Here is an 8,413-nt window from a genome sequence, read left to right on the forward strand (position 1 = left end):
ATCTTTTCTGCAACCTTTGCAAAATATGGAAGCAGGGAGATGGGCCGCAAATTATCGAGCTGATCAGCGCTAATATGTGGTTTCTTCTGTAGAGTAAGTACCACAGCCTCCTTCCACATTTCCGGGACCACTCCAGAGTTAAAGGACAGTTCTAAAAGATGTCGCATAAAAGGTTCTCAAGTACGTCAATGCTGCCTCTAAGCACCCTTGGGGTAGCTGGGTCCCTAGGCGAGCCCGACAATGCAGGTCACCACCTTTTTAAGAATGTCCTTAGAGGGCACAGTGAATTTATGGAGACCCTGTATTTCAGACACGACCACACATTCCTTTTCCACTCTTTTTCCCTCACAAGCAGAATCAGGAAAAGAGGAATAAATCCTCTCAACCTTATCTGCAAAATATTCGGCAACTCGATTGCATGACCCTTCAGAGACCCCATTAGGCGCTGCAACGGATGCCAAGTTGGATATCTCTATAAAGATCTTGAACAGCTCTTTTGTAGAGTTCTCCGCTGTTTGGATCCTTGTATTAAAATAAGCTGCCTTTGCCTTTCTAATGAGCGAGTGGTAGTTCTTAAGGCTGACTTTATATTCTACTTCCAGGTCGACTGAGAAATGCTTCCTCCAGCGCCTTTCTAATTGTTTACACGTTGATTTAGCAGCTCGTAGCACTTCGCTAAACCAAGGGGCTGATTTACGTCTATTTGTCGACATTTTAGTTGACCAGGGTGCGGTGCAGTGCAGTCAAGAGTGGCAGTTATGCGCCTCTCGAGAGCTTTACACACCCCATTTACATCCCGGCCAGAAGGGGGACCATCCCTTAATAAGGCCAAGTTAAAGGCCCCTTGCGAAAAGCCCTCCCACTTCCTTCTCTTTAGATCAGACATCGCTTTCTCCTGCTTTTTTGCAGGGGCAGCTTGATCACAAACGTGATCAGAAAGGCTTCATTTCCATGGCGTCCCGATTAGCGAAAATAGGGTCAAGTAAGAGGCCCAATTTATGAGTGGGGAGTTCAGATTTTAAGAATATTTGCAGCACTTCAAGTTCCTGGCGCAGCTCATGTGTCCCGGAGTAGAGTGCATCATCAAAATGCAGATTAATATCCCCCAGCACCAGTAGCTTTTCGTACCGGAGAGCTGGTTGAATGAGATAGTCAACAAGGCTGGGTATGAAACGCGAATGTAGTCCCGGGGGTCTATAAATCAATAGCCCCTTTATAACATAGTTAATGGCTAGCCTGATAGTGAAGAAACCAGCCTCACCATCAGCTATGTCAGCAGGTACAAGGGAGCACCGAATATCATGCTTATGGATGATTGCGAAGCCCACTCCCCTTCCTGACAGTCTGTCCACTCTCATAATCCCATAGGCACTAGGGAGTGCCTCCAGAATTTCAGGCGCAGAGTCAGCATCCAGCCATGTCTCAGTAAGAAACATAACATCGGTTTGACCCTCTGATAATAGGTCGCAGATCTCAATTCTGTGCATTCTCAGGGATCTACCATTAATTAGCGCTAGCCTAAGTACGGGGCTTCCCTTCCTGATGTCTACTTGTTCTTCCGCCCTAAATGAGCAGTAGTTACATTGCCATGCCTCCCCTCCAACATTAATGCTGTGCTTACATTTAGTATCCAGAGTTGGACAGAGAGCGCGGAGGCTCTGGGAACTATAATGGCATCTCGAACTAAATCCAGCAGGGGTTCTAGCCCGCGGCCGGGCGCAGACGGGCTTGACTTTGGCGCGCCTTCGGCACGTCTGCTGCGCGGCCGCTGGGGCATGTTGAATTTTAAGCAGAGCCCTCCCAGCAACTAGACCACTGCCCTCTTCAACCGGAAGTACCTGTCTGTCTCCCCCGCCCTCCGCACAACAGCAAACACCGTGTCGCCCTTCAAGATGTTCCAAAGAGCCAAGGCGGACAGAGACAAACTAGCAACCACAGGACCGATTAAAGGTTCAGCCGCTGCAGTAAGAGAGGGGGCAGTTCCAAAAGCTATGTCTTTGAAAAAACAAACGGAACCTCCTAATCGGTCCTCGAAGAACGCAACAACAAAGAAACCCGAAAAACAAGAGAAGAAGACTGAAGCGGGTCCGGAGACCCGATCGGCAGTGACTAAAACTGCAAAGGAATTATCAATGGACGGAAAAGCTCTGCCCGCACAAACGGTGATGATGACGGCAAAAGATCAGAAGCGGCAGGCAACCTTACCAGAGTCTTTCACCTCAAGAGCAGCTCCAGCAGTCCCGCGGATAGAGCTTCAGTTAATCGATCCCCACCAGAAGGAAATGCTGGCCGGGAAGGTAGCGATACCGCTGACGGTTGCAGGCGCCCAGGGAGACAGAAGGGAGTCGAATGCGGAAGCGGAGTCAGCGGACCGCGAGGACGCAAGCGTCGAAGGCTTGGTTGCTGGGCAACCACCGAACACTACAGGAGACGGCTTGTTGCAACCAGAGCTGAATGCAGAAGCCGCAGAAGCTGTGAAGGTGAGCAAGGAGTCCGGTAAGAACATCGGCTATGATGACATTGCTTCAGATCGGCTAGAAAAGCATAATAATATGCAGATGCTAGACGCCCTATTGTCTGTGGAGATAGGGCCACATAGCAATCCTATACAGGGTGCCGAGTCAAGATGGCGTAGCACCCAGAGTCTAACGGAGCAGCAAGGGTTACATTCGGATCAAGACACTGGCAGAAACAATAAAAATACAGATAGAAACATGAGGGGAGGCTCTCCTGAGTTCTTTTCAGTTTATGAGGGTTCAGACTCGACAGATGTTAGTGAACAGGGATCAGAGGAGGAGGAGAGCTGTACTGAACATACCTCTGATTCAGATACTAGTAAGGGCTCCAGTGAATTTGTGACGAAAAAGAAAAAAGGAGCTGGTGGTAAAAAAGAAATGGAAGAGGATCAAGGAGTAGCATGAGTAAGAAATTATCTTGGGACTACTCTGCTACCTCAGAGACCTATCAGGAAAATGAGCAGGAAGGAGGGGAAAAGGAGGGGAGGCAGAATACCCAAAATGTAACTCTTGAAATGTTGTTTGGGACTTTGAAACAGATGCAGAAGGAGGCAAGAATGGAGAGTCGAAGAGCAAAAAGAGACACAAAAAAACTTCAAGCATCGTTAAGAAAAGTAAGCAGAAAGCAGGAAGAGGTTGAGGGGAGAGTGTCGCAAGTTGAGGAAAGGACAAGCAGGGTGGAAGATGAAGTGACAGAATGGCAGACTTTCAAAGTGGATCAGGAGAAGGTGGTGGAAGATCTCCAATGGAAGTTAGAAAGTTTTGAAAATCGCCAAAGGAGAAACAATGTGAGACTTTTGGGACTGGAGGAAGGAAAGGAGGGGCAGGACCCCAGAGGATATGTGGTTAAGATCTTGGAAGAGGCCTTTCCAGAGTCAAAATGGTACTGGGATGTTGAAGTGCAGAGAGCACATAGGTACCCACTGTTCATTAAGAAAAATCGGGGGGGCATGAGAATGAGCTCCCAAGAGCAATACTGGTTTTTCTAGGTAATTTCTTAGCGAGACAGGAAATAATTGACAAAGCTAGGCCTGACTCAAGAAAGACAGCTGATGGGAATACTTTTTTCTCTAGGCCAGACTTTTGCCACGTTACCGTGGAAAGAAGGTGGAAGTTAAGACAGATGATAGGGCCTTTCCAAAAACAAGGGGCAGAAGCTTATCTGTTGTTCCCGTCAAGGTTGAAAGTAATCAGGAAAGGTTATACCAGAATGTTTACATCTGAGATAAAAGCAGCAGAATATTTAGCAGAAATTTCGGAAGTTGGTAAAGGAAAGGAGAGCAGAACCAGAACCAGAACCCCACCAAGGTCTCCTGTAAGAACTCCACCAAAGACCCCGTAAGATGGTAATACTAAATAAAGGTATTTAGCAATACCGGACAGAGATGAGAATAGGATAGGAGAGAGTAGCGATTCTGCAGACTACAGGGGGCTACACATAGGCCCGGATTGGCCTATTTGCCCGTAGCAAGGGGGGGGGGCTCGTAAGGGGAGGGGGGTAAGGGGGGGAGAGGGGAGGGTGGCGGGGGGGGGGAGACAAACACGTTGGTTTTGGGCACAAACATGGTGAAGGAAAAAGAGGTAAAAAAGATGCATGGAGTAAGATACACAATAGAATTCAAGGAAAAAATATGGGGGAGAAAACAAAGATAATGAGTAAATACTGCTGGTTTAGATGGATATACGAAATAGGAAAAACTATGAATTATAATGACCTGTAGAATAGTTTCAATAAACATTTGCGGACTTAATGAGTTAAATAAGAGGTTAAAAACTGCTTCTTTGTTAAAATCGCTAAAACCTGATCTAGTGTGCCTTCAGGAAACACACATTGAGGGTACCAAGGCTTACTTATTGGATCAACTTGGCTTTAATGTTTTAGCAAAAACCAATCAGAATACCAAGACGAGAGGGGTGGTGATTCTGGGCAAGAGACAGGATACACTTGTTAAGAGGAAGCTGGAGGATCAGTGGGGCAGATGGGTTATAGCAGAACTAATGTTTAGGGGAGAAACTTTCACGCTTGTTTCAGTTTATGGGTCTACTGGAGATGATCCAGACATTTTTCAATTTCTAGATGCGGAACTCGCGCAGTGGCCGGAGCCTATAATCTTATGTGGCGATCTGAATATTCATGATGCAGATAGTAGCTTTTTAGATTCTAATAGGAAGTATGCGGGGAGAAAAAAAAAGAACTTACAGGGCCTTAGCGGATATGGCAAGGAATAACTCTCTAGAAGATCCATGGTTAAATTGCCATCAGAATCTTGACGGGAGTACCTTCTTTTCAGCTCCCCATCAGATTCTGGTCAGGCTGGATTATTTTTTAATCACGAGAGGTCTGATAGATGGTGCAAGGATAGTAAGAGAACCAAGGATCATATCAGATCACAGCCCGTTAGTGTTAACTGCAAAACTTGGGCAAAGGAGAAATAAAGAGTCGAGACAATGGACGTTTGACAGAATGCTTCTCCAGGATCAAATTTATAGGGAGAGAATGTCTGAATGGATTAAGGAATTTTGGGAGATCAATAGAGGTACTTCAACACCAGGGATTGTGTGGGATGCTTTTAAAGCCGGAATAAGAGGAGAAACCCTGAGCTATGTTATTAGTGCGCAAAGAAGGGAGAAGGAAAAAGCAGAGACAGATAACGAACTAATTAGAGAGGCAGAGGAAGAACTTATGATGGCTATACATGCACACTCACCAATTGAGCAGATATTATTGAAGTTAGTCGCTCTCAAAGCAGAGGTTATGGATGGGATGGCAAAAAAGACAGTTGAGAAGTATGTAGCCAATAAAGAAAAGGCGTATGAACTTAGCGAAAGAGTTGGTCATATATTGGCTGTACGAGCTAGACAAAGAGATGGGATGGCTGACATTAAAGAGATCAAAAATGGTCATGGAGCCAAAGTTAAGGGTGCAGAACAGATTAGAGAGGTTTTTAGGCAGTTTTACATGGAGCTATATGTATCAGAAGGGTATGAAAGAGAGGAGGACATAAGGGCTTATCTGAGGGAGATAGAGCCCTCGGTGTTGGTAGAGGCAGACAAAAGAGCTGGAAGAGAAATTTAAGGTGGATGAACTGACTGAGGCCTTGAGGGAGCTGCCATCTGGGAAGGCTGCTGGCCCGGACCAGATCCCAGTAGAATTTTATAAAATCTTCCAATCCTCCTTGTTAGCAGATATGTTTAATCTGATGTTGCTAGCGCAAATGGGTGAGTCTGCTCCACATTCCTGGGGAGGCGCAGATATTATTGTTTTTCCAAAAAAAGGCAAACCGGTAGATGTCCCGGGCTCCTACCGACCCATTACTTTAATGAACGCCGATGTTAAGGTGTTCTCCAAAATGTTGGCAAAAAGACTATCTAGGATAATTGAATCCTTGGTTATTCCTTCTCAGCATGGATTTATTCCAGGTAAGGGAACAACCCAGCATACTAGGCAAGTAATTACGGCATTCGATGTAGCAGACACTCTGGAAGACCCAATGGCAGCGGTGTTTCTCGACGCTGAAAAAGCATTCGATAGGGTCTCAGAGATATTTATGGGATGTTTTGAGGTGGCACGGTATAGGACCAGGATTTATAAAGGCTCTGCAGACATTATATATAAATCCGACGGCTAAGATAAGAATCAATAGAGGTTATTCGGCTGCAGTTAATATCCAGAGAGGCACAAGGCAGGGCTGCCCCTCTTCTCCCCTGCTTTTCGCTTTATACCTTGACCCCTATATACGAAAACTGGAAAATAATCAGCAGATACCACCTTTAGTTCTAAATGGTTGTAGACTTAAATCATTAGCTTACGCGGATGACGTCGCCATCCTGACTGCAGAACCCACAGTTGCCATTAGGGCAATTGAAGCAGAAGCTGAGAGGTTTGGTCAGTTTTCTGGATATAGTTTGAACATCACTAAAACACAGATAGTTAAAAATCAATGGGTAATTTGTAATGATGATAGAGTGACGAATATGGCAACCTATCTAGGGGTACAAATAACAGCAGAAGTAGGTAAGATTGTGGAAAAGAATATGGATCCCTTGATAGCTCAAATGAAAAAAGATTTGGAAAGAATGAACAATTTACACCTGTCGCTAGTTGGATGTACAAACATCATCAAAATGATGATTTTACCCAAATTTTTGTATGTGTTCAGGGCTGTACCTTTGTTGTTTGAAGCCAGTTGGTTTAATGGTATAGAGGCAATATGTAACAGGTTTATATGGGCTCAAGGTAAGACCCGGAGGGCTTATAGGTATATGACACTCCCCAGAGAAAAAGGGGGATGGGGGGCACCAGACTTCCGTTTATATTACATGGCTACTGTGCTGCAATATATTCAAGGTCTTATTGGAGGAAACTCTAATGATGTAAGACTGCAGAAGATGTCTACAGAGGTTTATGCTGTCGCACTTGGGGTAAATGCTGAGAATTGTTTCTTAAAATGTATAGATCATAGTTATTTTAAGAGGACTAAGTTTAAAACTGTCAAAGCGGCAGTCACGATCTGGAATGCATTTTTAAAGAAAGTAAAGATGGGGAGGTATAATAGGTATGTCTCATTAATTAACAATAGGTCACTCCCTAAGGAAATTTTTGCAGATCACACAATGGCAGAGTGGGCTCTAAGGGGGATCACGCAAATAGGAGATTTATTCTCACAGGATGGTTTTAAGCAATTTTCAGAGTTAAGAGACACATATGGCATAAATAATAGGGGATTTTTCAAATATTTACAGGTTAGAAGTTTCCTTAATAACAAAGTCGGAGGTCCAGCAGGTTTTAATAAAATAGAAATAATGGAGAAAATAAAACTGATGGGGGATTGTTCTATCAAATCCTTTTATGCAGCATTGGTGAAAGAAAAGCAGGATGATTTAGATAAATTTAGTAAGAAATGGGCGGATAAATTGGGAGTTGAAAATAATTTTTTTGATTCTTTGAATTTAGGATGTACGATACTATGTGCTGCCCCGCTGCAGTCTCAGCATTATAAAACACTCTATTTTTTGTACTTTACACCTGCAAAGATCGCAAAATGGGGGGGGAATACAGGAATTAACTGTCCCAGATGTAATGAGCTGGAAGCAGATAGCGTACATATTTTCGCAACATGTCCCCAATTACAAACATTGATTAGTGAGATTGAGGGGTTCTTGGCAAGATCACTGGGTATTGAGATATCCCTTACACCAGCTTGGATTATGTTAGGTGTGAATGATGTGGAACAGGTTCAATATGCTGAATTTCTGTTTGTAATAATGGCTGTCTATAGGCTAACAATAGCTAGGGCTTGGCTAGATAAAAGCCCTCCGAAATTGCAATGCTGGCTGGCAAATACCCTGTATGCATATAATATAGAGGAAAAAATTTATGCTCGAAAGGGGAGGAGTGGAAGACGACTGGGGAGAAGAATTTGGGAGCCACTATGTAAATGGAAAGAGATGCAAATAAGAAATAACTAGGTGGGGGGGGTGTGGGAAGATGTTGTCTCTACTGTTTTTGGTTTTCTGTAGATTTCGGATTTGCTTTCTTTCTCCCTTTGTAGCTGAATGTATTATGTGTATGTTAGTACCTAAGGTTGGAGTTTAAATAATGTAAAAAGTATTGTAATGGATAAAATTGTGATATATGTAAAGCTCATAATGCTTTGTTGTAGTGAAGAAAAATAAAAAAATTTATATAAAAAAAAAAAAATAAATAAATAAAAAAGCAAACACTGTGTCGGACCGAGGCAGGGAGACCAGATGATCGAGCACAGGTAAGCGTGGCACTCTCAGACTCCACACACCCAAATCTTTTAAAAAGCAGAGCGGTGCCCAAAAATTTAAATAACGTTTTTTAAAGAGGTTACTGTTGTCCAAATTGAACCCCAAGCGGACTAGGAGCACTG

General features: G+C 43.9%; 1 pseudogene; it reads right to left on the reverse strand.

Annotated features, from left to right (window-relative positions):
- Positions 1–224: 224 nt before the first annotated feature.
- Positions 225–1,777, reverse strand: LOC147663462 (uncharacterized; annotated as a pseudogene).
- Between the last annotated feature and the right edge of the window lie 6,636 nt (positions 1,778–8,413).

Source organism: Lissotriton vulgaris, unplaced genomic scaffold (genome assembly GCF_964263255.1).
Source record: "Lissotriton vulgaris unplaced genomic scaffold, aLisVul1.2 SCAFFOLD_923, whole genome shotgun sequence".
NCBI lineage: Eukaryota > Metazoa > Chordata > Amphibia > Caudata > Salamandridae > Lissotriton > Lissotriton vulgaris.